Here is a 17341-nt window from a genome sequence, read left to right on the forward strand (position 1 = left end):
CTCTTGCTTGATAACTGGTAACTCTTACAGTTTTGAGAGAGGTCTGGATCAAGAGAAGTTTCTAGAGAAGTTCCTGGCTATAAGCTTCCCTGGTGTTCTGTTATTTGGTGGCCCAGCACATTCAATTCTGTGGCACACAAAGATGTCATATAGAGTCTTTACCAAGCCCTAATAGGAAAACTACAGCACAGGCCCCAGGGTTTTAGAATAATAATTCTGCTAATAATAGTACTCCATGTGTAAAGCAGCTTCTGGCTTCCTATGGAAGCCATGGAAAAGACTCAACACCAGACCACAGATACCACGTAACTCTGTGTCACAAACACCCTTCATGAACTGAGTGCTATATGATATGCTGAACCATAAAATTAGAAGTACACAGCAGAATTCCACTGTCAAATGGAAATGGTGTATAGATCAAGATATAAGATCAAGCTGAGCAGGTCCAGAAGGTAAGAGTAGATTATACAGCAGATAGCTCAGATTCTCAGGGAACTTAATCCTACTGCTTCACTATGCCTGCCTCAACCCACACCTACGCCTCAGAGGGAGTGCTCTATAACCAATAAAGAGTGGGGTGGGGGCGAGTATGGCCTGGTTTGTTGGTGACTTACACAGTATGCTGAAACAAGTCAGAAGTAAATGGAGAATATACTGCAATTCCACTCAAGGGTGACCCTGAAAGATAATGGTGAGAGGAAATCTTCCCTGTTCAGAAACTCAAGAAATGCATGTAAGTGTCCATATCACATGGAAGGAGAAAAAGCCTATTACATCTATACTGATTAGTCAGTCACTAGTAGGTAGATAGCTAGTCAGAAACAAAGGAAGACTAAGATTGAAATATTGTTGACAAAGAATGAGTCACTCAGAGTGAGTTTAGAGTATATGTGAAGACATCCATGTCCCACAGATATCCTTACCAAAGGGCATTCATGGCACAAAAGGCTTTCAGTAATCAGATGGATGAAATGACCTGTCTTTATGTATGCCAATCACTGATTTTTCCAAACACCCCACACTTGATTAATAGGCCCATGTAAAAAGTAGCCATGGTACCAGGAACAAAGGCTTCTCATTCATGTACTCAACATTATCTTGATCCTATGTGAAAAAAGGTTGTAGGTCACATGACCAAGTTAAAAACATGTAAGCCAACCAGCCAAGGTGTCAGCAGAAATCAATGACACATGGAATGGATGGTGAACAACCAAAGCTTTGATTATCATCTTATTCCTCATAACCAGCTACAGAGTAGACTATAACACCTATGTTTTGGGTTGTTTATTTTTTTTCCCACTACCTTAGATAAAGGGCACCAGTAGATGGTGACATTTTCATTAGATTCCTGTCAGGAGTATAATGCAATTGACCTCATCACACTAAGATCCAGTAGCCAATGAAACTTTGTGTTTCCATGGTGTTAGGCCCATGGGTTTTCCCTGACAAGGGAGTAGAACAGGGGCTGAATGTGCTAGATATTTTCCATTTTTCCTCCAGATCTGCTCTCCACCCTTCTCCACCTTGCTCTGGGCCCCGGGTCACTGGCCAGGGGGCAGTGTTGCCTCTGGCTCTTAATTGGGTTTGCCAAGGGGCATAACAGCAGGAGACTGGGAAATGGGAGGAAAGAGAGGCTTTCAGGTTTATTTCCCCCAGCTCCTTCTATGACAAATCTCAGTTTATAATCACAGTTTATGGCCAGATTCTATCCAGCAGCTTCTCCTTGGGTTCCTAACAGCCTCTTCCCCATCTCTTTCAAGCCCAGGATACTAATGGTTTCTGAGTCATGGGTGCATCACCATACCTTACTACTCATGTCATTGTAAACAATCACTTCTTGAACCTCTCTTGCATTGCCCTTTTGGGTTTTCTGTACCTTTCCTGCTGAGATCCTAATTGACATAGGCAACTTCATTTCTCAGAGTGGAAAAACTAAGGTCTAGAGGCAGGAAGGGCATGGCTCTGCTCCTTGCCTGCCCACAGGGGGCCCCTCTGGGGAGCAAACCACAGAGTTCTGCATGGAACTGATCATCTAAAGAACACACCTCCAGAAACTTCCTTTTCTGTATTCAGATCATAAAATGGTTTGCAGGCTGGTACAAAGGTTTTCCAGAGAGGAGGACAGAAGTGGTACTGAGATAGGTCTCCAATCCAGGATTCTAGGGTCCCACTACATAATACTTCTATGCCATCGACTGTCAATTATTTCACAAAAGACACTTGTGCATCCAAAAGGTGCCACTGACCTGAATCACCAGACTTTGGCTTGAATGTGAGGTTCAGACTCTTATGCCTCAATTACCCCAGGAGAGCCATGACTAGTGCACCTCTAGGACAGTGACTCAGCCTCCCCACACACGTATGCATGCACTGATTGCATTTCATGTACCAGAGAAACTATTTTAGGTGTCTCACAAGACTGGTGGAAGATTTCCTAGGTAAGGAAAAGTGGGAAATGGCTAAATATACACAATGGAAACTTATGCAGCTATTAAAGGTATTTATAGAAAGTTTGAAACAGGACAGAAAGTGTTTATGACAAAATACTACAAGGGAAAAGCAGGGTACAAAATCATATGCATTTATATAAATATACACCCAATATGCTTAACACCATGTAAAAATGCATAAGGGAAAAACAGATTGGACGATAGTGTACCAAAATGCTAATAGTGGGACACAGGGTATTTCTCTGTATTTAAAATTTTCTTATAATCAGCATCAATTACCTTATGTCCTGTTATAACCTATTCAATTATACAAGTAGTTTTGAAAAATATTCTCATTTTAAAAATACTCAAACTGTAGGTATAAAACGCAAGTCCCCCTTGAGGATGCCATCCCCAATCCCAGGTCCCTCCCAAGAGAATCACTGTCTTCGGCTGGCTTCTTGTGTATGTAGAGAAATGAAGTTATCATATAAGGGAGGTTTTTAACATAAAGGGTACATTACACAAATTATTCTGTGAATTACTTTCTCCACTGAGTAATAAAGCGTGGGGGTCTTTCTACAACATTGTAAACACATCTAGCTTAAGGATCTTCAACTTTAAATAGCAGGTCCTAATATGGCTATTTCACAGTTTATTTAATATTCAGGACATTTAGGGTTGTTTCTATTTTGTCCCTGTTAGAACCAAAATGCACTTAACAGTTGCATAAATGACTCTGCACACATTAGGACTATGTTTCTAAACTAGACACAAAAGAAGTGGAATTTCTGGTTGGAGGTTTGGATATTCTAATTTTAGAAGTTCCCATAGACAGATTAGATCTCCCCAGACACCACTGATGACTTCTGGGGAAACTGGGGATCTTTGCCGGCCAGAGGGTTCTAGAGGTTCTTGAGGTTGAGTTTCCTGGCCTCCCTGGGATCTTGGAGATCTCTGAGTGGAGAGATCCTAGCACCCAGGAACACAGCCTCTCCATGTCTGCCCACCAGATGTGTCCTGAGAACTAAGCCATAGACCTGGCAGCATCCTATTTATATTCAGATCATGAAAAGATGTGTAGCCTGGGGAAAAAGGTTTCTCAAAGACAGCCCACCTCCCACTGAAACTCACCAAAGACCTCTATGTCTCATGCAGTAAAGAGTTTGTTTGCTTTTTTTTCCTAAGGAACTGTCCCCTGGGACCTGAAAGTCAGAGCGAAGTATTTTAACATTCCAGAGACTTAATTTCTGAAAGAAGAGAACTGAGAACAACTGTTTTGCTTTCTGTGGAAATGGTGTCTCTACTTGAAGAAGCAAAATGGATTCCAATGCAACCCAATCTCAGCTGACATGGGCTCTGTCTGGCCTTTGCTCTCAGAGGAGTGTCCCCTAGGAAGGCCACAGGGTCTCCACGTCTGTGGGAGGCTGAGCTACATGCTAGATCCACTCTATCCATCTTACTGAGGCTGGGTCTCAGCAGGCGCCTCTGTGAGAGAAGAAGCCCTCTGCCTTTCACACCCTAGGCAAGGTGTCTCCGAAACATCCCTTTGAAAAGCCCCTGAACTGGCCTCCGTGGGGCCTCAGCACTCCCACCTCTGACTCCCTTCAGCCCAAGGCAAGGAGACAGGCCCAGGGAGAGGCCAGATCTGCCCAAGTCCTCACATCCTGCCCCAAGGCCTTTCCACATGACCCCTCCTCAAAGTCCCGCAGGCAGGGCCCAGCGGCTGGGACAGGGTAGAAAGTAATGCCCTAGAAAGGCTCCAACAGGGTCTCCAGGGCTCAGGGGGAGGGAGCAGCCTTTGCTTGTGTCTGTGGTGGGGTTGGGGAAGGATCCATGGAGCAGGACCACCACGAGACCACAACAGGCCCACAGCCCTCATTTCAAAATCTTTAACCTGCTATGACTTTGGGAAAACACATGCGTCTAAACATGACAGTCATTGATCACCTACCGATCCTCAGAACAAATCCCAAATCCGTCCCCTTGGCCACCCTCCTAGTTGGCACCCACCGTCTCTCCCAGGTGACCACTGCAGCCTGCTAGGTCTCCCCACTTCCGCTCCTGTCCCTAATGATCTACTCTACAAAGTAGCCAGAGAGGTCCTTTCTTATAAAACAAATTACATAACAGACTCCCCCACCTAGAAATTTCCAATAAGCTCCCATTGCTCTTGGAAAAACTCAAATCTATCACAGCCAACAGGGCCCTAGGGACCCAGCCCTGCCCACCTCTCCAGCTTCCCCTGCATTCAACCTCTCCCTACCGTCAGCCCTTTTTTCCTGTTGCCCTTCACCATGTCACACTCACTTCTGACTCAGGGTCTATCTTAGGTTCCCAGAAGCAGAAACCAATAGGAGGTTCATGTGAAAGGGACTTATTAGGGAAGCATTCCCACAAAACACCAGTGGAAAAAGTGAGCAAGAAGGAGCAGAAGGGGACAAGGCCAGGGGATCGCGAGCACCATCTAGCAAAATCCCACCAAGGGTGACTGGGACACGATACTTCTGGGGAGCCCTGGAAAGTATGGGCCACCCTGCACCAGAACAAAGGAAGTGGTGAGCACACCCCTGGAGCCTTCTGCTATCAGTTAGGGCTGCCCCCCTGGAAGTCCCCAGGTACCTCCTTGATCTCCATGTGGAGGGAAAGCAGTTCCAGGAGCTTAAGGTCAGTTTGCCAACACAGAGCCACAGGCACAAGCGATTGGGAGGGAACACGCAAGAGAAGTGAGCAGAGCACAGGAAGGGACATGCAGGCACACGGGCAGAGAAGCCCCAGCATCAGTGAAGGGTCTCTGCCCCTGCTTTTCTTCTGCTTCCTGCCAGGACTCCCTCCTGCCTTTCATTTGGGTGTCCATTCAAATGTCACTGGGTCCAACTACCAAAAACAACCTTCCCTCCTACCCCATCACTCTTTACCACCTCACCCTGATTTAGTGATAGTTTTCTCTGTGACACAAACCACCGTCTGTAACCATCTGGTTCATTTGCTGGTCTTGTGCCTCCCACGGGATTGTGTGGCTCATTCACACCTTGTGGCCCCAGCACCAGCATAGTGGGTATTTTGAGCACTTGGTGAGTACTGCCTAGCACATCTCAGCCAACTTATATAACTTTTTATTCACAGTAATCCCCCCTTATCCACAGGGGATGTGTTGTTCCAAGACCCCCAGGGGATGCCTGAAACTGTCATTAGTACTGAATCCCATATATATCATTTTTTCCCACACATACATAACTATGATAAGGCTTGATTTATAAATTAGGCACAGTAAGAGATTAACAACAGTAACTAATAATAAAATAGAATAATTATAACAATATACTGTAATAAAAGCTATGTGTGGTCTCTCTCTCTGAAAATATCTTACTGCACTGTACTCCCCCTCCTTCTTGTGATGATATGAGCAGATAAAATGCCTGCATGGTGAGGCAAAAAGGGGAGAACAATGTAGGTATTGTGATGTGGCATTAGGCTACCCCTGACCTTCTGATGATTTCTCAGAAAGAGGATCATCTGTTTTTCAGCCCGCAGTTGACCACAAATAACTGACATGGTAGATAAAGGGGGGGATTACTGGATTTCCATTTGATGAGCACTCGTGTGCTATTCACTACTCAAAATTCCTTACCGCTCACTTAATCCTCCAAATAACCCAATGAGGTACATACTGGTAGTGTTCTCATGTTACATGTTAGGAAGCTGAGGCTCAGAGGTGAATCAACTTGTCACAGTTGCACAGCAGGGCAGAGGTGTGGTCAGGGAGTCAGGCCAGCTGAGTGGCTCCAGATGACCTCACCTCACCATGATATCCCACCTCAAGGTGCCTACCAAAGAAGTGCCAAGGCTTTTCCAAAGCCCCAGAACTGGAAGGAAGTGAGTCTGGGATTCTGACCCCAAAGCCAGTTCCCCACTGTGAGGCGCCCCTATACGCCCAGAGCCCCATAGTGAGGCGACACTATACGCAGCCACCCACGGGTAGCGTGAGTGGTCCCTCCTCCTGTGGCTCCCCACTGCACGTTCTTAACTCCCCTACTGGTCCTGGGTGGCTGTTTCTAGCCCACTTCCCAAGAAGGAGGGAAATGCTGTCCCATGGCTGAGGAAGCCTCTCAGGAGGGACTGTCACTGAGCCATTGAGCCCCAGGGCCAATCCCCTCTTTCTCCACCCACAAGTTCTGTAAGCCATTGAGTGGCCAGAGCTGGGATGCTAGTGTGACTCAGACATTTTACAGCCAGGGTCCCTTGCTGCAACAAGTCCAAGCACCCTCTCTAGAAGCAGAGCAAAACTCTCAAAAAGAAACCATTCTGAACAAAGCCAGTAATGGTTAAACAGTTGTGTGTGTGGGGGGGGGGGGGGGGGAGGGAAGGGAGACACATGCACATAGGCAGATAGATGAGGCAGTGATCTATGTCCCACTTCTCAGGCTGGAAACCTCCCGTCATTCAGAGTAAAACCTCATTAACCCAAATACCACATGACTGGAGACAGGAGGGCACAGTACTGACCGCCGTGCCTCCCCCAGGCAAGACAGCACAGCTGAGGGGAGCACCCCAATTCAGCAGTGATTCCTGCCACACTGCACTTACCCTGCTCATCAACTAGGCTTTGATACGGACACACACCCCAGCCAGCATGCCCATAATTATGGCAATCCCCAAACTGTTATAGACAACTCACTGGGGGGTTACCCAGTACCTTCTAATTAGTGTTAAACACTGATTATCCGAGGCTATTGATATTGGCCTTAATCAGTAATTACAATCCTCACATAAAATATTTAATAAGCATTCATAATACAAGAAATTTGATTAAGAGGAGAGTATTTTTCTTGCATTTCCACATTGGTCTCCCGAAGGCTTAGATGGGTTTGTGCTAAGCAGGAGTAAATACAGCTGACGCAATTACCCACCAAAGACGGCAGAAAATAGCAAACTCGGATTCACCCACCCCTACTCTGAAATACTCAGCTATAGAAAAGGGCCACAGATGGGTGATGCACAAAAGATATGCAAATGTCCAAAAAAAATCTGTGGGAAAATGTTGAGCCTCACTAGTAATCAGGAAATACACATTTAAATCAAACACTGTCCCTTCGATCAGTCAGCAAAACGTACAACTATCACCGTGTGCTGTTGATAAAAGTGTGTGCTGGCCCACCACACCCTCCTGGGATACATCCCTCCCTCTTCTGGAAAGTGCACCCTCCTGCAAGGAGCCACTTCTCCGCTCTGCAGCCACGGGAAGTGGAGCTGCTGTGTTCTGTCTTTCCGTCATTCCCAGCTACTGCACATGGTGAGAACTACAGCTCTGTCCTGAGCTGGGCCCCTCGCAGTTCCCCGTGCTGCCCTCAGTGCTTGGTCAGAGACAGGCCAATAAGACACTTCCCTGTGGGACTCCAATCTGGGACAGAAAGGACCGCTTCAGTCCCTCTCTAGTGGCAAAGATGGAGGAGGCAAGCCAGAAAACCAGCAGTGACCGTACTGCGTCAAACTCTCGGTGACGCTTACACATGGGTTCGCACAACCAAAGACCTAGCTCAAGATACAGCTGGTTAGGGTTGTTGTCACAAGAGCAAACAGGTGCCTGAGCCACAGCAACCAGCCCTGCCTTTTGCTCTTAGAAACAATGGGAACTTGCCTGAGTTCTCATCTCAGGCTGAGTCAGAAGGACCACTCCTGAGCCCGAAGCGAGCTTGGAATCAGGCCCTCACACTGCTCTTTGGGTAGCATGCAGGGTGGTGGGAGAAGCCTGTGTCCTTAGGGAGCTGAGAAAGACCTCAGAGCTGCCGGGCAACTCCCCTCCGTGAGAATTCCATTACTGCTTTGCACCATTGGTGCCCGGCACTGGCACCACCACCACCACCACACACACACAGACACACACACAAACACACACACACACACACACACACACACGAGTACAAAGTTTATGGTGATAAGTGATCTCCAAACCTCTAGCAAACCCCCTGTAGGTGGAAAACCCAAGCACAAAAACTCCTAAATGCTCATGCTGCATGGACCCCCCAGGCCTTGGAAGAAACTTCGGCTTTCTTCTGCCTAGATGCTTTCTCTGCCTTTTAATGGCCCACCTCAGAGTAGCTAAGTGATGTGCCACATGACTTCTAAACAGGCACACAACTCAAACCAGACAAAAGGGGTCCTGCTCATCAGAGACCAGAGGGCTGCTTTAATAAATAAATAGCAATAATCTGCAACTGTGCCCAAGGACAGTCTTAGTTTAATGCCTACTATCTCAACACAATTATCAATAACACCTTTCCCTCTCAAAGGCAGTAAATGAGCATCATCTATATAGAAATCTGTAAACCACCCATGCCAGCCCCACAAACACAGACCTTCATGCATCTCCTTGCTTCCTTCAACATGGCAGTTCTCCTGCCTTGTTGGGACTCCATGCAAAATCTCTTAAATTTCCCTTCACTGTGCAAAATGCCTAAGGAGCAAAATCTAAAATTCTTTTTCAGCCATCAGCTCACAGAATGGCTGAGGCAGCCCTGTGCCCTTCCTCTCATGTGTGTGCTGGGCCACCTTGTCCTTTCCAGCATGTCGTCATCCTTTAGTGGTTTGGGGAAGCATTTCTCTCTCTAGACTGGTTGTTAGTTCAAAGCAAGTTACAGAAAGTTGACTGATGATGGACTCCAAGAGAAAATGAATTCACCTTCACGGGGCTCCTTCAGCCATGTCTGGAGAAAACAGTAGAAATTCCTTCCTGCCAGCCCCCCACCCCCTACCACAGGCTACCCCATTCTAGAATGGTGTGCTACAGACAGGACTTGGGAAATCTCCTCCTGGGCAGGCCTGTCTGTTATTTCTCTGCCCTAGAGAGGGACTCCCAGGTTCAAATCCCACCTCCAGCACTGACTAGTTCTGTGAGCTTGGGCACATTACTTAACACCTCTAGCCTTCAGCTGCCTGTCTACCGAGTTCCAAGGTTAAATAAAAGAAAGCAGGCAGAACATTTAGCCTGGTGCAAAGAAGCTCTAGACAAATGTTAGCTATTGTAGGTAATAATAGTAGTTCGTGACCTAGTGGTGCAAGTTGACTGGCTGATATTTAAGGAAATCTGACAACTTACTAAGTCTAGCGTAAGGATGGGTAGACTTAGGCCAGGAAGACCAAGTGCCCACCACCAAACCCCGATCTCTAAAAGGCCAATCAAGGCCAAAGGTCCCACACCCACCTTTCTACCTGCAGAGAACACACTACTCCTCCAAGAGCACCCAACTGAGAATTCAATTCGCAAGCACTATAAGCAACAGGCACCATTGTATCCCCATTCTGCAGTTGAGAATACTGAGACTAACTTATCCAAGGCCACCCAACCTGCAAGTGGTAGCACAGGGCTGCCATCTTAGGAGCCTGGGGTAGTAGTGAGCACTGCCCATCACTGCCTCCTGTGCTCCAAGAAAAAGTTTGTGTTCTTGCCCAGCATCAAGGCAGAAATAAGCAGGACTCAGTGAAATGGTGATTTTGTGGAGGAAGGACTAGAGGCCCCAGGGAACAGGATCACGGGGGAGATGAGAACATATTCCCGCACCTGTGAACTCTAGCAGGAACAGATCATCACTGGGTAGCACAGGTGGACAGCACAGGGCACACCCGCCTCCCACTCTGTCTCCCCTCACAAAGCGCTCCTCCACTCTGCTGCATACTCACTCAGCAAACCATGCTCAGGTCTCCCACGAAGGGCATACTGCCGGAGGCTGCAAGTATTGCAACCACCACCATTTCCACTTTGCCTTGTCCTTCTAATGGCTGTCACTAGCTATGCTCCAAGGGACCAGCATAGAAATACACCCTGATTCCAAAAGACACCAAATGGCCGAGAGTGACCCACCATAGGAAGGCAGGCCTGGGAATGTTTGCCATGATACCTTCACCTGGTAACAAACCCTCACACCACAACAGGCTCAACTGGGACGCCACGTGTCCAGCCCAACACCCACAGGAGTGAGAAAAGGAAGAAGCACAGCACACCATCATGGAAACCATGTGTGGGGCCAGCCATGGTTTTGCCAAAGCTTCGGGGAGAAAGAAGATGTGGACAGCGTGTTCACGGGATCATGATCACCTGCCCCTTCTCCCTGGATGCCCATATTCTCCAGCAGACTCCAGGCCCAGAGAATTTGGCAGGTGGCAGCCCACTGAGAGTCAGGTCTGCACTGCTATTGGGCAGGAGATAGGACAAACATGACAGCTTCGGGGGACTTTTGAGGACCAGGACTCAAGGTGTCTAACAACTCCACCATGATACTCTGGTGTGCACATTCTACCCTGGATTAAGAGAGCCAGGAGAGCCTTTCAGCCAGGCCCTCAGCTGGCCCCACGTGGTCCTGGAGCCCCAGGACTCCTCCACCTCAAAAAGTCCAGCACCAGTTTTCTCTTCCTCCCAAGTGACCTTTTACTCCTCAGACGCCCACAGGCAAAGGAGGTCATCATGTGGTCTACAATCCCTCCTTGGGCAAAACGGCGACCTCACCAGCCCACTTCTCTCAAGTAGGAAGCAAGGAATATTTTCTACTTTAATGGCAGCCATTAAATGTTTCGTGGGCCAAAACTAAGGCCAGATCACTTTATAATCATTCTTCTGGCTCCTGCATAATTGATGTCCCTTATGCACTTTTCATGATCTAATTTATCTACCTCCTAAAATATTTTGTAAAACCTGAGTCCCATCTGTAATGATCTATGTCCCATTATAAAGTGTACTGAAGGATTTGCTACCCAAGCCACACGTGTGGGCAGAAACTTAGCCGTACCAGGTGGAGGCATGGCAGCAGGGACAGAGATCTGACAGGTCTCAGGAAACCAAGGCTGCCTCACTTAGAAAATACACTCAGGGGACAGGAAAAGAAAGGCAGGAGTCGAGGGAACAGAGGATTTTTGGGGGGGCAGCTAGAGAGCACCTGCTTTTTGCCCCATAGGGTAACAAAAGCAAAAACAAAAATGATAGTAACAATAGTAATGGTGCCTTTCACTCTGTCAAGACTTTCAAGTGCCAGGTACTATGCTAGCAAGGCATTATCTCACTTATTTCTGACGCATGACATAGGGACTATCACTGTTCCCATTTCACAGATAAGAAAACAGAGGCTTGGACAGGTAAATAACTTGCTCAAGGCCCCATGGTTAGTAAATGAGAACCTGACAGTCTTATTCAGAACGTAGGCTCCTAATCTCTGCTCCATTCTATACTTCTTGGTGCATCTAATTCCTAAAACTGTGTGTGTTCCATGAACCTAGAAATCCTTGAGCTTCAATAACTAATCAGCAAGCCTTTTAGGGTTGAGTTGTCAGATTTAGTTTAAAAAAATGGATACCCAGGGGAGCCTGGGTGGCTCAGTCAGTTGAGCGTCTGACTTCGGTTCAGGTCATGATCTCACAGTCCGTGAGTTCGAGCCCCACATCGGGCTCTGTGCTGACGGCTCAGAGCCTGGAGCCTGCTTCAGATTCTGTGTCCCCCTCTCTCTGCTCCTCCCCCACTCATGCTCTGTCTCAGAGTGGCTGTCTCAAAAATAAATAAATGTTAAAAAGAAAAAGGGAGCTATCCCCACCAGCACACCTATGCACCACCCCCAGCACTAGAGGCCCATATTTCAGCTCCTGGGTACAGCCAAAAAAGGACTCCAGACTGGAGTCCAATGGCCAGAGCGACAAGCTCCAGAGGACTGAGATTGCCCCACCCCACAGGTGACATTGACCAGAGTGGCCCACCTGCTGTCTGGTTATCTGACACACACTCATACCCGGGGCCTTGGCTTGCTCTGCCTCTCCCACATGGAAGCTGCCCATCTGTTCAAACCCTGCCTTCCTTGAGGGTCCAGCTCAGCCCTACCCCTCCAGGAAGCCTCCACCTACCCCCACCCACCCACCAATTTCCCCCGTTCTGGGCCAACCTTCAAACTTTTCCTTTGCACCAAACACTTGCCCATTATTACTTACTGAGCACCAAGCATAGAACCTGGCACATAGCAGGTGTTCATCAAATGCTTATTGAATGAATGGATGAGTGAATGGATGAGTGACAATTACCATGGTTTTGTTCTACACTGCCTTCTATGTGCACAAGTCCCAGCAGAGGGAAGAGAGCACACCAGAGGAGGCAAAATAAAAACCCTTGCATGCTGAAGCATCTTCCCACAATCTGGTACCCAGCCCAGCTCCAGCCATGGAGCAGATTCAGTAACTGTTCAGAGAGGTGGAATTAAATGGGAAGGAAGGAAACGTAGGAGGTACCACTCAGGCTAGGTCCTGAGAACCACTGGCTGTACTCCAGCCTCCAATAACGGCTTGCTGGAGGACTTGGGCAAGTCACAAATGCCCCTTTGCTTCAGTTTCCTTAGCTAGAAAACAGGGAGCAGACACATTGCTTCAAATGCCCCATGGCTTAGTGCCAGAATTATGAGATCGCCATGATTTTTAAAAAATTTTTTTACTGTTTATTTATTTTTGAGAGAGAAAGAGACAGAGTGTGAGTAGGGAGGAGCAGAGAGAGGGAGATAAAGAATCCGAAGCAGGCTTCAGGCTCTGAGCTGTCAGCACAGAGTCTGACGCGGGGCTCAAACCTGTGAACGGTGAGATCACAATCTGAGCAAAAGTCGGACGCTCAACGAACTGAACCACTTATGCGCCCGAGATCACCGTGACTTTAGCATCTCCCATCATGCAAGGCACGCAGGAGGTCTGGAAGCTTGGTGGGTTCAAGGTGCTGGTCCTTGGCAAGTTTCTCTCCCACTGGCCGACTCTCGAGTCCAGGCTTGCCATGGCCCCTGACAGTGATAAACTCCCCTCATGAGCCTAGCCACGAGCCCTGCTCACAGCCAACACTTCTCCAAGTCCAGCCTCTGAGCAGAGGCCAAATAAAGATGGATATTCTCTCTCCCACCGTAAACACAGCCCTCTGTCAATCTCTTGGCACATGAACCGCATCCACTGTTCTAGCACAGAATTCCACAGATGCTTATAAACACTTCCATTACTTCTGAAGTTTTATTTATGGTTTTTGTGAAACCTTTACTCTGAAATTTGCCATTTTAAACACTCCCTGACTGAGTAAGATTTATACAGGTTCTTCACACAGAAGCTACCTGTAATGGACAGAGTCAAAATCAATTTATAGGGCCTCAAGAGCAGTTGACAACTCATTTTTTTTAAGAAAGGGTTTTCTCAGGAAAAGGAGAGAAAACATTAAGATCCCAGAAATATCCACTTCCCAAGATGCTGACCACACTGAGGTGCACCCACCTCTCTGCACCTTCTTTAAAAGTAGCTCAATCAAACAGCATGAGACCAGAGTACCCTTCAGACCAGGGATGGAAGCAACCACCCCAGCCTTCCCAGAAGGGGTTCCTGCCCCTCAGTGACCTTGGAATGCTCAGGGACGCACAAGCCATAACTGAACATGCAGATTCAGTGGAAGCCAAGAGCGAGAACGTGGCAAGGGTAGTGGGGAGTCAGCCATCTTGCAAATTTATTCAATGTTCTAAATTCCCATCTAAAGCATTAGGAAATTTCCCAGTTGCAGGATATAAGGAACCAACACACCATTTGTTGGCACTGGGGTGACTTTATAGGAAATTGGGCCCTGGATTGTGGTTACCCTGTGGTTATTAGCCAAAATGCCTACTCAACCAATCTAGTCTATTGGGAAAAGAAATCAAAACTGACCTCCTATACTACAGGAGTTCCAGAAAAGTGAAGTATGTTTGCCTTGTGGTGGGAACTTCTTGATAGCTTTCTTCTCCCATCTATAGTAAAATCTGTCAAAGCTTTTCTTACTCCTAAAATAGTTTCCCCAAACAGTATGTCACTTTGACTTTTTTTTTTAACCCAATATTCTGGAAGGTAAAAGGAAGCAGATGTGGTACCTCTAGGGTTCTGGCTCAGGGACACACCTTCCCCCCTACGCACACACAATATTTCTACAGGGCGAGGTTTTGGATCCCCTGATGTTTCCACCCTTCTGCTTAGACTATGTGCCCAGAAACCTGGGCTGATCTTTCTGTAATCCTGAACTCCTGGGCCACTGAAGAGTAACATGGCTTCTCTGGACACAGAGATGGAATCCATAAGCAGGGTCTTTTATAGCCTTTAAGAGAAGAAAATGAAATTATTTCATCTTTGGACTTTTCAATTCTAGTGGAATGACTTTTTTCTTTTCTCAACAGTGAAAATGTTATAAAAGTATCTTTTTTGTTTTTTGTTTGCATCTCTCCCCCACATGCTGGTATTTTCAAATGGAAAAAAAAACTATACCAATTTTTATACCAAAAAAATGCTTAAAAGATTTTTAAAAAATTAAATAAAATCCCCATCTGAAAGGAGCGTCACCCATATTTTTTCAGGCCTTGTCAAATAAATTAGGAAATCTCTTCCTTTGAAGATCAGTGGTGTAGAGATGACTTTGAACTCTTAATATCAGGCATTAGCAAGATAATGTTAGGTTTTATTAAGAATGAAAAGAATTTACCAATTTTCTTCCAACAATTCTCTCTAGACTCCACAAGGAAGCTAATCAGCAGATAATTGTTCAATAAGTCTTCCGGCCCATTCAAATCCACTGAATTGTTTAGTGGGGGTGGGAGGAAGAAGTCCTTTAAGAAACCAGTTACCACACTGCTAGGCCCTGCAGCCTGGTAAGAAGCACACAGCTCTGGAAAAAGCCAGACTACCAAAGGGTCTGGGTGTATTTGCCTGTTCAGGCCATAACACAGCACCACGGACTGGGAGGCAGCAGACACTTACTTCTCACGGTTCTGGAGGCTGGGAAGCCCAAAATCAAGCTTCTAGCCAACTGAGTCTCTGGTGAGAGGTCTCCTCCAGGCTTACAGATGGCCTCCTCCTCATGAGGTCCTTTTCTCAGTGTGTGAACACAGAGAAAGAGCACGTACCTGAGCTTTCTGGCGTCGCTTTGTGTAAGGACACTAACCATATCAGACAGGGACCCATCCTAATTACCTCATCTAACCTTAGTTATTTTCTTGGTTTGCCATAGTGGACGTTAGGGCTTCAACATATGAATTTCAGGGGGACACATTCAGTTCATAATACTGGGTTTGCCACAACTTGGCTCTCCCCTCCAGGAAATCCATCCTCCAGGCCCCTTTTTAAACTCCCACCATGTGGTCTAAACCTTCTCTATACTCATTTCCTGGTCTCCACCTCTCCACCTCCTCTCCCCAGTACATTGTTCAGGAGCCCCCCAGGTTCCAGATGCATCTTCCTAGCTAGCCCACAGCTTTGAGTCCCTTCTCTGTTCAAAAACCACAGTGGGGGAAAAAAATACCTCAGTAGATTGCCCACCAAGCACAGAATTAGGTCTATAATTTAGAGGGCCAATAAGTACAATGATTAAAAAAATAACTTGGAATCAGACAGATCTACATGTAAATTCTAGCTCTGACTTTAAAAAAAAAAATTTATGTTTATTTTTGAGAGAAAGAGTGCGGGTGGGAGAAAGGGAGAGAGAGAGAGGGAGACACAGAATCTGAAGTGGGATCCAGACTCTGAGCTGTCAGCACAGAGCCCGATGTAGGGCTTGAACTCACAGACCGTGAGATCATGACCTGAGCCAAAGTCAGACACTCAACTGACTGAGCCACCCAGGTACCCGTAGCTCTGACCTTTAGGAGCTGTGTGATCTTAAGTCATTTACTTAACCCTTCTGATCCTCAGGTTCCTCTTCACTAAATGGGGAAAATAATAGCTGCTATTTCATCAGGTTGTGGTGGAGACAAAGACAGGGATGCTGGGAAGTGCTTAACAGAATGTGTGGCTCTTAAAACTAAATAACATGGTAGCCTCTCTCTATAATCCCAACTCATCTCATGGTCTCATCCTATCTCATGGCTTTAACACCATCTAAAAGCCAACAGCCTCTAAGTTCATGTCTCTAGCCCCACCCTCTTTCCAGAACTCTAGATGAGGAAAGCCAGCTACCCCACACACACATATCCCCATGCAGATGCAAGACAGGTATCTCCAGCCCATCAAATCAGCTCTGATCCAACTCCAGTGTGCTCCACCCAAAGCCTGGCCAGGCCCAGCTGCTGAGGCTGAAGCCCGGGCAGATCTTAGACTCCCCCATCTCACACACTCACATTCAGTCTGTTAAGAAATCTATGTCCCAAATGGAACCACTTCTCACCACTTCCACGACACCACTATAGCCCAGGCCGCCATCACCTCTCACCTAGAGGCCACAGCAGCCTCCCAGCTGGCCTCTCTGCCTCCACCCTTGCCCCCCAAAAGGTCAGGTTTTCACACATCACACAGAATAATGCCTTTAAAACAGAAGCTACAGTGGTGCCCGGGTGGCTCAGCTGGTTGAGCGTCCAACTTTGGCTCAGGTCATGATTTCAGGGTGTGAGCTCGAGCCCCACATCAGGCTGTGTGCTGACAGCTCAGAGCCTGGAGCCTGCTTCGGATTCTGTGTCTCCCTCTCTCTCTCTGCTCCTCCCTGGATCTCTCTCTCTCTCTCTCTCTCTCTCAAAAATAAACATTAAAAAAAAACAGAAGGTACATCATCTCTCTCTTCCAGTCAAAATCCCCCAGAGGCTCCCCACATCCCTGAGGGTGAAGTCCAAACCCTATGCTGACCTTCAAGGCCCCCAGGGGCTCTCTGGCCTTCCCTGTTACCACTGCCTCCTTGTTCACCCTGCTACAGCCACACCGGCCTCTGCTGCTCCTTGAGTACACCAGGCACACTCCTGTATCAGACTCTCACACACTTGCTATTCTCTCTGCCTGAAAGGCTCTTCCCCCAAATATGCATCTAGATCATTCCTTGCATCCTTCTCCAGCTGCTAAAATGTCACCCTGTCAAAGAGGCCTACCCTGCTATCCTGGTCAAAACTGCAGTCTCTGCCCAAACATACATGTATACCCCTGAT

At 47.2% G+C, this 17341-nt stretch overlaps 1 protein-coding gene across 3 annotated transcripts in view; it reads right to left on the reverse strand.

The window, feature by feature from the left end:
- The window catches only part of FSTL4 (follistatin like 4), a 651440-nt gene that overhangs the window by 570983 nt on the left and 63116 nt on the right, over nucleotides 1–17341 (reverse strand). The window lies entirely within an intron of this gene.

This window comes from Prionailurus viverrinus, chromosome A1 (genome assembly GCF_022837055.1).
Source record: "Prionailurus viverrinus isolate Anna chromosome A1, UM_Priviv_1.0, whole genome shotgun sequence".
NCBI lineage: Eukaryota > Metazoa > Chordata > Mammalia > Carnivora > Felidae > Prionailurus > Prionailurus viverrinus.